The 13,235-nt window shown below is 38.9% G+C and overlaps 1 protein-coding gene and 1 pseudogene across 4 annotated transcripts in view; both read right to left on the reverse strand.

Moving 5' to 3' along the window:
* The window catches only part of RXFP1 (relaxin family peptide receptor 1), a 104,516-nt gene that overhangs the window by 66,061 nt on the left and 25,220 nt on the right, over nt 1–13,235 (reverse strand). The gene's annotated exons all lie outside the window — the stretch shown is intronic.
* On the reverse strand, nt 3,836–4,337 carry LOC103077581 (60S ribosomal protein L23 pseudogene; annotated as a pseudogene).

Consider the following 13,235-nt stretch of genomic DNA (forward strand, 5'->3'; position numbering starts at 1 on the left):
TCAAATCTATTTAATAATGAGCTTTTTACACATAGTGTTCTCACTCATGAAATTATTTAAAAATTGTTTATCAATCTCTTCTCAACAAATTGATTAGAACAGAGTCAAGACACAGGATTTGTATACCACAGGATGTCATTGGCAGAACATCACACATTTCAGAGACCTTCAGTGTACATATAGATACCATATAAATACATCGATCTGTGTTGAGACTGTTTTATGTATTTATTAATTTTTTAAGAACCAATTTTTAAAATCAAGGGTTTCAGAAAAATTCTTTGATGAATTGTCAGGCTTCAGTCACAGAGACTGTTTGAAGGCATTTTAACTAAACATACCTGCCTGTGTTTTCATCCTGTTGTTTTGAAAATTCTTCTCTGACTTACTTTTATGAATATTGTGCTTTTATGTCCTGTCTTTAAAATTTATATTTAGAAGCAGGTATAGTTCTTTTAAAAAAAAATTATTTATTTAATTTTTTGGCTGCCTTGGGTCTTTATTGCTGCGTGTGGACTTTTCTCTCTAGTTGTGGCGGGCAGGGGGCTACTCTTCGTTGCAGTGTGTGGGCTTCTCATTGTGGTGGCTTCTCTTGTTGCGGAGCATGGGGTCTAGGCATGTGGGCTCAGTAGTTGTGGCTCGTGGGCCCCTAGTGTGCATGGGCTTTAGTAGTTGTGGCACATGGGCTCAGTAGTTGTGACTCGTGGGCTCTAGAGTGCAGGCTCAGTAGCTGTGGTGCACGGGCTTAGTTGCTCCACGACATGCGGGATCTTCCTGGACCAGGGCTCGAACCCGTGTCCCCTGCATTGGCAGATGGATACTTAACTACTGCACCACCAGGGAAGACCCAGAAACAGGTATAGTTCTTTAATGATAGTGTCATGAAATTAGTCCTACATTTTCAAATATTATGATTCAATAAATAAATTTGGAATCTTAGAGATATTTTTAAAATAACTTTTTTATTTTGAGATGATCTCAAACTTAAAGAGAAGTTGCAAATATATTGTTAAGAACATTTTTCCCCTCTGAACAATTTGAGAGTAAGTTCCTGACCATGCTCCATCCCCCTAAAAACTTTGGTGTGTATTTCCTATAAGAAAGGACATTCTCCTACTAGAAGGACATTCTCCACACTAGAACCATCAAAATTAGAAAATGAACATTGATCCCTTACTGCCATTTAAATCTCAGAACACATTCACATTTCATATATTGACCAAAAAATGTGCTTCATAGTGAAAGGATCTAGTTCACAGTCATTCCTTGAATTTTGTTGTCACAGTCCTTTAGTTTCCTTTGATCTGAAAGCATTTCTCAGTCTTTCCTTATCGTGAATTATTTTTTAGAGTGGTCCTGAATTTTGGTTTATTTCATCATAAGTAGATTTAGGTTAGGCACCTTCGGCAAGAAATTCACAGAAGAGATGCTCATGTCAACCTGTCAGGTAGTGCAAGATCTGCTTTGTCCCATTCCTGGTGATGATCACTTCGGTCACTGCATCCAGGTAATGTCTCCCACAGTTCTCCACTGTACAGTTAGCCTTTGTGATTAATAAGCGTTTTGTAGAAGGGGTCTTTGAAGCTGTGTAAAAGTCCCTTCTCCAGGTGAAGGTATTCCCCTGCTCTCTCCTGAATCAGGAGGGGAACAGCCCTTATCACTAGGGAAGGAAAGTTGCCACCGAGATGAGTCTGCGCAAGCAACCTACTAAAACAGGCCTCTCTTCCACTGGTTTTCCCATGGGTTTACCTGCCCACAACTTACCACCTATAGAAGCCCAATCGCCCCCTTCCCTCTCTTGTCACTTTCCCACAATTTCTTCTCTGTGTCTTACCACCAACAGATTCTTGCCTTCTCAGTTTGCATGATATACTCTTGCACTTTCATATTAAAATAGAAAAAAATATCCTGTTGTGTTGTTAATACGCAAATCGTGAGAGTGGAACTCATGGCCACTTGTTTTCATATTGAATATGTAATTGGTACAATATATAGTCTTTCTCAGATTCTTTTCCATTATAGGTTATTACAAGATTGAGTACAGTTACCTGTGCTATACAGTAGGACCTTGTTGTTTACCTGTTTAATATATAGTAGGGTATATATGTTGATCCCAAACTCCTAATGTATCCCTCCCCCACTTCTTTCCCCTAACCATGTTTGTTTTCTGTGTCTCTTTCTGTTTTGTAAATAAGTTCATTTGTATCATTTTTTAAGATTCCACATATAAGTGATATCACATGGTATTTGTCTTTCTCTGTCTGACTTACTTCATTTAGTATGATAATCTCTAGCTCCATCCATGTTGCTGCAAATGGCATTATTTTTCTTATTTATGGCTGAGTAATATTCCATTGTATATATGTACCACTTCTTCTTTATCCGTTCCTCTGTTGATACACTTAGGTCGCTTCTGTATCTTGACTATTGTAAATAATGCAGCTATAAAGATTGGGGTGCCTGTATCTTCTCAAATTAGTGTTTTCATTTTCTTCAGATAGATACCCAGGAGCAGAACTGCTGGGTCATATGGTAGCTCTATTTTTAGTTTTTTGAGAAAACTTCATACTGTTTTCCACAGTTGCTGTACCAATTTACATTCCCACCAACAGTGGAGGAGGGTTCTCTTTTCTCCAAATCCTCACCAATGCTTGTTATTTGTGTTCTTTTTGATGATGGCCATTCTGACAGGTGTGAGGTGATATCTCATTGTGGTTTTGATTTGCCTTTCCCTGATGATAAGTGATGTTGAGCATCTCTTCATGTGCTTGTTGACCATCTGTATGCCTTCTTTGGAAAAATGTCTATTTAGGTTTTCTGCCCATTTATTAATCTGGTTCTTTGTTATTTTGATATTGAATTGTATGAGCTGTTTATATATTTTGGATATTAACCCTTTACTGGTCATATCATTTGTAAATGTTTTCTCTCAATCAGTAGGTTGTCTTTTCATTTTGTTAATGGTTTCCTTTGCTGTGCAAAAGCTGTTAAGTTTAATTAGGTCCCATTTGTCTACTTTTACTTTTGTTACCTTTGCCTGAGGAGACAGTTCCAAAAAAATATTGCTACGATTTAGGTCAAAGTGTATTCTGCCTATATTTTCTTCTAAGAGTTTTATGGTTTCCAGTCTAACATTTACGTCTTTAATCCATTTTGAGTTTATTTTTGTGTATGGTGTGAAAGAGTATATATCTTTTGTGGCTGCATAGCAACCAAGACAGTTTGGTCCAGTTCTATTATTTTTCTGTAGTTATTAAGAAAAGAATAAAGAATGGCTTTTCAAAATATAAACTTATAATATTGGAGCTGCTCTGTTAAGCCATACATTCCTTACTCTATCTATCCCTCAATCCTGATAAGCTACTCTTCACTGAGAATCTCTGTTTAGATGGTTCTATGTTGTTTGGCTCTAAATAAGGAAGATTCAGTGATTTCTGGATGTGAAGCCTAAACGGGGTAAGCGAACACTTTTACATCTCTCCATTTATGTTAGTGTTGGGTGTGTGTGAATTTGCAAACACGCACACACCAGGCATCAAAGCACGAAGGAAGAGAACAGCAGGAGGACAATGAATGGCTTCATTTGAATCATTGTTTTTTTCTTTTTTGCTTATTTTTAAATTAAGTTTGTTTAGTCTTAAATGTGATAGCAAGCTCTTTTAGATAAGGAGTGAATAGATGAGACAGAAAAGTTTAAGAATATGGGATTTAGTGCAAATGTTGCTAAGCTTACCTCACAGGGAAAATACATGGCTTAGGAGTAGATGCATTTCTGAATAAGTTTTTTTTTCTTTTTTTTGCACTGGGTAGTTTTATTTTACAGAGAGGGTAAGGGTTAGGTGGTGTCAAGAAGAGTGACATGGAGCAAGTAATTTTTATTATTATATTTTTCTTTTACAAATACACCAAAGAATCATGCAGTGCTGCCAGCATTGGATGCAGTCCTGGGCCACAAGTCGGTACATTCCTTTGCAGCTGGTCCTGTGATGGCAGAACCTTTCATCTTGCCTTTATTGTTTACTGTGACCCCTGCGTTATCTTCAAAATAAAGAAACACACCATCTTTTCTCCGGTATGACTTTCGTTGTCGAATTACCACTGCTGGATGTACCTTCTTTCTGAGCTCTGGTTTGCCTTTCTTGACGGTGGCCATCACCATGTCACCCATACCAGCAGCAGGAAGTCTATTTAGTCATCCCTTGGTCCCCTTCACAGAGATGATATATAGATTTTTGGCTCCTGTGTTGTCAGCGCAGTTGATCACGGCTCCAACCGGAAGAACCCAAGGAAATCCAGAATTTCGCACCAGAGGACCCACCACGTCCTCGCTTCGACATCTTGAGCGCCAGACTCTAAATAAGTTTTTGAAGGCTTTCTGACCACAGTAAATCAAGTATTAAATATATCTGGATATATTTTTGCAGTGGGAATTTGTAAGGCACTGGGACCGGGAAATTAATTTCAACAGAGAATGGGTAGCAACAGACTCAGAACTGAAGTAAAACACTTAGCAGAGCCCTCATGTTGCAGGGGGCAGTTGATGACAGTGACAACATGGCAGGGATGAGGCACTGGCTCGGTCAGCATGGTGTAAGTTAGTACTTAATGTTGGTATAAGTGCATCTTGCTTTTAGTGATACTTGAATTAAAATTTTTGTGATTACAGTTTGTTTTCATTTGAATACTCTCATACAAAAATCACTCATAAGTTAAGAAATTTATAAATTATTATTTTTTAAAAAGCACCCTAACTGAAAAGTTACTCCGATGCATAAGAAGTCAGGTAAATATTACAGTCAAAAGTTGAAGCAATTTGGAAAACATGCTTAATCATTTTAATCGCAACAGCAGAAATATTTTTGGATGAAGCACTTAAATCTCTTTCTTCTCCTGGAAATCCTTTGAGATTAAGTGGATGGAAAAACAGATGAACAGTTACATATACTGGTTGCCAAGTGAGACACAGTACTGAGTGAAAATCAGTGGCTTTCATTTTTTCAGCTGGAGGACAAATTATTGTCATTCCCTTATAACTAAAAAACACGTATCTGCATTTTGTGGGTCTGGGGGAGCTGTAGTGCACAGAAAAGGGAAAAACGGTCCAGACTTTTTGCAGTGATCATAGCTCCTCTTTGACTTAATCGGGTGCCAGAGTAATTCAAGGGCCAAAGCCAAAGAGCAAGTACAGTGAAGCATTTTAATAATGTGGTTTTGAGGAAACCACCCGCATTAACCATATAGTGAGGTGATTATGCTGGGGCTGGTTATCATTTTTGGGGGGAGACATGATCTGACCTGGCTTGTGTCCAAATCTTGAATCCCTCTATCAGAACTAAAATCTTAAGGGTTTCAATAGACATATCTTGGAAGCTAAGTTCCTAGGGATTTATCACTAATGGAATAAAACTGAGCTTTTACTTTTTTGACAGACCTTGACAGAAGTGCACAAGCACTTACGAATGTGTCTAGGGAACTCATTGTCTATGGAAAACAGTAATTCAGTGAAATTATAACCCTCATTCTGTAACAACATTAAACGTTAAAATGGAAAATGTCAGCATGGTTAGTCTGGAATCAGTGCAGTCACTGCTTAGAGACAGTTCTGCTAACTTAGGTTCAAATAAAGGAGGTGAGTGTTGTTTAATTTTTTGTAGTGTTTCTGAATAGCCATGGGTTTTGCGAACACTAAGATAAGAGTCTCATTGGATTCTATGACTTATTACCAGCATTTGAAATCCTTTTTATAGTCTATGGAAAATATGCAGTATTCCTATTTTCTTGGGTAACTACCCACAGCATAAAAGGTATAGAGGCAGTTTGCTAAAATACTTTGTTAGGAAGCAAAATTTACAAAAACAAAATATGAAAAACCATGTACAAAGGCAAACTTTCCCTATATTTAACCCACTTATTTTATGGTTTCTATTTTAAATGCTAACTATCAATAACTATTTCAGATATCCAACAACAAAATAAATAAAAATACCAGTAGCAATAGGGGGTTGTTAAGTAAATATATAATGTAATTATAGAACTCTGCATTCTTGTATAGATATTGAGTTCAACAACTTGGAAAGCGATGTAGATATACACCTACTAATATAATAAGATATTCAGTTCAACATTTTGGAAAGTGAGGTAGATATACACCTACTAATATAATAAGATATTCAATACATATCACTGAGTTACAGAAAGTACATTGAACAACAGCCTATATAGTCTGGTTTTATTTGTATAAGATATATACTTCTATCATTTATACAATTCTGATATACTAACAAGAAACTATTGCCAGTGGTTGTCTTTGGGAAGTGGGACAATAATGGTAAGAGAAAGGGGTGATTTTACCCTTCAGTTTATATCCTTGGGAAAATTTGGACTTTTTTTTTTTTTAAGTGATTATTCTTTAATAAAAATAATCTGGAAGAGGGATAAATTGGGAATTAACAGATACACAGTACTACATATAAAATAGATAAACATCAAGGACCTACTGTATAGCACAGGGAACTATATTCAATATCTTGTAATAACCTATAATGGCAAAGAATCTGAAAAATAATACATATGTATATGTGCGTGTGTGTATAACTGAATCACCTTTCTGTACTCCTGGAACGTTGTAAGTCAACTATACTTCAATAAAAAAAATAATCTGAAGCTATTTACAGATGATTCGAATGCATGAAAATCTGTTTTTTTTGCAAAGATGAAAATACACTGATTTTAATTAGCTGGTTTTCTTTAGACCTTTTGAAATGAGGTAGGACCAAGCCAGTGGCTCTCAGTCAGGATGATTTTGCAGCCAAAGGGACATTTGGCAAAATCTGGAGATACCTTTTATCATCACCACTTGGGGGTGTGCTACTGGCATATAATAGGTAGAGTCCAGTGATGCTGCTAAGTATCCCACAATGCACAGGACTGCTCACCCCGCAAAAGTTTTATCGTCCTAAAATGTCAGTAGTGCCCAGGTTGAGAAACTCAAGAATTAGGCATTGGTGAAGCACCAGTGGGAAAGCATCCCGTGTCAGCAGCCTGTGAACACATGCGCTCATTTGCAGGACAGGCAATTCATTACGTCTGTGGCTTGTATATCTTCTAGTGGAGATTTTCTAATTGATTTCATGAGATCTTAGAAGTAGATGGACATTACCAAGCAGAGGGACCAGTGCAGCTGTTGTATCTCTTGAAAGACTGTGATTGCTGTTGTTTTGGCAGGTAACATGGGGAAAAGGCTGCCGTTTGTTCTGTGCTCTGATGCCAGGGACGATTTTCAAGTTAGTTATAAGGAATTGTTTCTTAGCTACAAGAATCATTAAACAATGGATTGGGTTACTAAGAAAATCTCTGGAGGTTTTGAAAAATTGGACAGAAAATTTAAGGATATTCTGCCAAAATTAAGGGGATCAGCCACAAAATATTTTCAGGCTGCTTGAACTAGTTCCATCAATCTATGAATAAAATAAACATGTTTAAAAGAAGTTACCATTTAAAGGAACATTTTAGACTTCAAATTTGAGATTTTGCCATGTGTGTACTCTGATATACACAGAAAACCTTGAAAAATTCAATTGTCTCTACCTCAACAAAGCTGAAAAAAAACCCCAAAACCAAACAAAAAGAAAAACACACCAATGTCCTACAAAATCCAGGTACTCAGTATCCCTTCGTGATCTTGTCTTAGTCCAGTTTCTCATTTTTAATCTTTTGTTAATGTTCTTTCTCATAACTTATGCTGGGCCAGATGAATTGGACACTCAGTTTCCCAAGAATTATGCCTTTCTTATTGTCTGTCCTCATTCCCGTCTGACTGCAGAACTTACACAGCATTGACCCATGAACAGATCTGTTTGTGGTCCCCGAATGTGCCGTGCACACTGCTGCCTCCTTCCAATGAGATGGGAGAGGGGCCTTGATGCCACTCGGCAGTGTTCTCTCTTCCATCTCCTAGACGATTATTTCCTCCCTTCTCTCCTTGAGCCTCCAGCACCTCCTGAGGCCACCAGAGGAGGCTCACAAATCCCTGCATGGACCCCCCCCCTCGTGAGCTCCACCTCTTCCATTCCCCCTCACGTTGTCTAAATCCAGTCCCTCCCCTGAGCTCAGCCTCCATCCCTCTCTCCTACTCAGGACGGATCCAGCGGTTCTCCCTTCTCTCTCAGCATCGTCCATCTTCACCTCTTTCCTGAAACATGCTCTTGTGTCTCCTTAAAAACAAGACAGAAGAGAACACACTTCTTTCCCCATGCCAAGTACACCCTCACTTCTCATCTCCCTTTTTTAGAAAAACTTGTCAGAAATTCTATACTGGTATCTCTGATTCAAGTTTTGGGTGTAGCTTTACTTCTAAAGATTTGGAGATCTATTGAACACAAGAGTAAACTTCTTTTATGAATTTGGGTTATTGTGTTTGTAACAGGGAAGAAAAAACCTGACTCCATATTGGAGCTGCTTCTTTTACTTTAACCTTTATGTTCTATTGCTTTTGCTACAAGTTAATCACTAAAGGGATGTTGCCTACAGCTTAAAGCGTCCACAGTGGCCCATCTCTGGGAACCCTGCCTCCCATGCCTGAGTGTTAAGATAAAATACTTGTGTTTAGCTCCCAGGAAACGTCCTGACCAGGCGCACCTCTGAATGGCTGCAGGAAGGAAGACATTAACGCATCTCCTCTCCAGAGTCTGGTTGGACCAGGAAAGACTTACAACAACTTGTCACCTTTTTCCCTTTACCTCCTCACCTCTCCCTCTTTGCTCTATAAGATAAACTAGCATCCAAACCCTGGGCAAGATGTTTCTTTGGGACATGAGTCCACCATCTTCTCTCTCTGAATAAAGCCGCTGTTCCTTGTCCCAACACCCTGTCTCTTAATTTATTGGCCTGTCATGCAGCCAGCAGTATGAACTTAGACTTGGTAACACATTGATGCCTTAGGGGCTTTGAAGGCACTCATGTCCTATAACTTTGACCACAGACTCCTGTGCTTTTGGAGTACTGTCAAATTTTTATGGTTTTTCCTCCACAATTCTTTATCAGCTGTCACTTCAACTATCATTAATCTGTCTGCTCTATAGAGTCAGTGCTCTGATTACCATTTCTAATTTATTACTTAAATCTGCTATGGCTAAAAATGCAGATACTCAGACGTTATGTGTAGACCTCTTTGTAAAATGAGCAAATGAGCTATGAACGAGGGCCTGATAAAGGACAAGATTTCCTTCTTTCTCTTTTTCTAATGCCTGGGTTTTCAAGAATCAAAGTTTTGGAGATTCTAGGATGAGTGATCTTTAGTTGGGTGAGATGTTATTGTAAACATTGCTTAGGGTTTAGTATTCTGCCATAATAAATATCCAGTGAGCATATATTGAATGAGTGCACATGCTTCCCAACACACAGAATAGCTGGAAGTTCTAAATTTTGTATTTATACATTTCTAGCATAGGCCTCAAACTATGACACAACTCTTTTCACAACTGTCCGGCCATCCCATTTGTTCCTTCTCAGTTCATTGATGACACTAGTAATGCAGCCACGAAATAAAGACCATAAATCAAGGGCTCTTGTACATCTTCTTAACAGGCTTTCCATCCAGCAGTGCCTTTCCATTCCCCCTCTCCCAGCTGTGATTCCAGTCTGGATTAGCTCATGTCTGGCTGGTACACTTTTAATGGCTTCCTTTGGATTACACTTTAGCCTTAGAGCCAAAGCCTCCACAACTGGCCACAACCTACTTTCCTAAACCTAAGAGTCCAGTACATTGACCTTTGCACTCTGATCAGTAGTTTTTTCTTTCATGTTTTAAGCATTTACTATATTTGAGGCACTAGCATGGAGCACTTTACATACCTTATTTTATTTCATCCTCGTAACAGTGCCATTGAGTAGTTATTAATATTATCATGATCTTACAGCTTAGAAGGTAAGGCATAGAGGAGTAACTTGCTTGGGGAATCACAGAACTAGGAAGTGGCAGAACTGGGATTCAGACTCAGGTCTGTCCGACTTCAAAACATGTGTTTTTAACCACTGCCCTCTACTGGTCCCCCCACCCCCTCCATTGACCTGCTTATAAGACCCCTGAAAAAGCATTCATATTTGTGCTTCCCTTTCTTAGCTTGTAACAGTTTTGCCGCATATCTTATTATCAGCTAAGTCTTACCCTTCAAGACCAAGGTCAATTACACCTTCAAACTGACTCCCTCTCTGACTGTTTCTATTCTGGGTGCGCTGTCCCCCTTTTAAATCTTTCAGTGCAGGGATGAGATGCTGGCTGCTTCATAAAGGTATTTTATGTTTGTGTTGCCCTGGGTGTCCCAAGATGTTTCCCAACAAGGCCAAAGACAAGAATGATGCATCTAAATAGACATGGTCCCATTGCCACTTGACAGACGTATTGGAGATGGAAGCTCTACAAATTCAGACTCAGGGTTCAGAGGAGCAATGATTTCCAAGGAAGACAATAGTCTATCACCTCACTTCTCCCTCCTTCATATTTAGAGAATAAATTAAAAAAGTAAAAAGGGAAAAATATGGTTTTCTCATTATTTTTCCTTTTTGGAGAAGTTTCCAGAAACAAACAACTGGATTGATGAAGCCTCATGGAGGATTTTATATTTAAATATCCAAGGTATGGGCGAGAGGGTCCAAACAGAGCAGAGTGGAACATAGGCACCATGTATTCTGAGCGGCAGATCTGACAATGCTGATAATAGAGTTATGTTCTATTCTTGGGTGTGCCTCTCAACTGATGGGTGAATTTGGGCAAGGGTCTTCACCTTGCTGGATTTCAGCTTTCTTCACCTGTCAAAGGTGGAGACAGTACCAGTGGTTGTAATATTATTTGACTCTAGGAGGAAGATGAAGTGATAATAAAACTGTGTGAAAGTCCATTTTTCAAGGAGATGTAGAAGGGAGAGAAGATAAATGAAGAAAAATTGAGAAGGCACCTAGAATAAAATTGAGCAGGAGAGAATGAGTAAATCTACATAGCGTTGGAGGAGCCAGAGAATCTGTATGTTGCCCACCTGTTGTCCATCTCCCCTTTGCCTCTCAATGCCTTCAGTCCCGGCTGAGGAGATGTCTGGCTTCAACAATAAGGCTACTCTTGTTTCCCACTTTTCCTGCTGCCTTGGCAATTAAGCACGGCTCTGGGACCAAATCCTGACCAATGAGGTCTAAGAAGCAGAAGTCTTCTAAAGGAATTTCTGGGAAAGCTAACAGGGAAAGATGGAGCTACATGCCACTCTTCCCTTTCGTCCTGCTTTGAACATGAACTTGATGTCTGGAGCGATAGTGGCCATCTTTCCATGAATTAGGAGATAAGCCTGGAACATAATAACCAGGACAAAGGATGGTGGACTGGGAAATACAGGAAAAGCCGAGGACCCTAATGGCATGGCTGGACAGCTGATCTGGTGTCAGCAAACACTTTCTGCTGAACTGTTTATATGAGAAAAATAAATTCTTATTTAACGCACTGATGATTGGTCTTTCTCTTTGTTGCATGTAGAGTGCATTTCTCACTGATTGAGAGGGGATGGATGAAAACAGCAATGCAGGCTCGCTACCTGGAGGGGAACATCAGAGCTCCAAGGGGGAAGGAACCCTGGAAATGATTGCCAACCAGGGAAGGGGAAGTGCGGGTTAGGGTTAAGGCTTCAGAGATGACCTTGAAAGTCAGGATAGAAAAATGCAAGTCTCGGTTTGAAGATTGTCTGAGGACAATTAGAAGAATAAAGGACAGGTTAAAACAGGAAGTCCCATGAGTCACAATTTTAAAGAAAAAGAAATGAAAATGTGAGGAGATGCTTTACCAAGAGATCAGACCCCAAACACAGCAGGTAGCTTTCCTCTGGTGTATTTCTATGACGACTTCTGTAGCAGTCTTGTGTTTACATCAGACAAACCCAAATTGAGGGATATTCTATAAGACAACTGGCCCACATTCTTCAAAACTCACGTCATCGTCTCCAGATTAAAGGAAGCTACAGAGCTGAGGATGCTGAATGCAAGGTATGATCCTGGCTGGAGCCTGGATTAGGAAAAAAATATTTTTTTCTGTAAAGGACATAATTAGGAAAATTGATAAAATATGAATATGGATGTTATATTAGATAGTCTTATTTTATTAATGTTAAATTTCTTGAATTTAGTCATCATATGGGGGCTAAGAGAATGTAGTTTTTAGGAGATCCAGGCTGAAATGCTTAGGTGGGAAGAGTCATGATATCTGTAATTTACTCTCAAATAATTCAGCAAGAAAACATATGCATGTGTGTGAGTTTGGTGAGAGAGAAAAAGTAAGTGTGGGAATATATTAATGGGTGAATCCAGAGGAACGGTATATCGGTATTCATTGTACTACTTTTGTAGGTTTGAAATTTTTCAAAGTACAATAAAAAAGCTTGGTACATATTTTAATCTTTTAAACTTAACTGTAGCTGAAACGGTTTGTAAAGTTTCCATGTTTTAGATTTTATTTTTTGGCTGAGACACGTGGCTTGCAGGATCTTAGTTCCCCAACCAGGGACTAAACCTGGGCCATGGCAGTGAAAGCGCTGAGTCCTAACCACTGGACTTCCAGAGAATTCCCTAGAATTTTTATTATTTGAAGAATGTTTAACTCACTCCCATCTGCCTGGTATTTGGACACATACCCACACGGTTTTTAAGTAAATATGAAATTACCTGGACACCGTGTGTGTGTGTGTGTGTGTGTGTGTGTGTGTGTGTGTGTGTGTGTGAGATGCGTGTGTGCTTTAAGCTTTCTCAGAATTTTCGGTGTGAGGCACAAAGAATTTTAAATGCCAGAAATGTTATTTATAAGATATGTCATTCCATATCATCTGTGTGTTTATGACTTGGAGTCTAATTTTGGAGTGATATTTTTTTCCATCTTTGAAAATATTTTTCCAAGTGATATTTTTTTCCATCTTTAACCCAAAGGACAATTTCAAAGGCATTTACAGGCTATGAGAGTTGGACAAAGTTTTATTGGACGTGACACAAATGTCTCACGATGCATAGTGGGGATATTACATTTTGGGGAGGATATACAATAGCAGGCTTCTAAATGCCATTATGGGGCAGCTCAGAGCAGGGACTGTTAGCCAACCACACATCTGCAGGCTACAGATTAAGTGGCCACTGCTTCCTTTTTAGAATTCCCATGTGGCTGTTATTTTGTGAATGACATATACCATGGGCTTAATTTGAATGCTTTTCCCTAC

This window comes from Lipotes vexillifer, unplaced genomic scaffold, assembly GCF_000442215.2.
Source record: "Lipotes vexillifer unplaced genomic scaffold, Lipotes_vexillifer_v1.1 scaffold1862, whole genome shotgun sequence".
NCBI classification, from domain to species: Eukaryota; Metazoa; Chordata; class Mammalia; order Artiodactyla; family Lipotidae; genus Lipotes; species Lipotes vexillifer.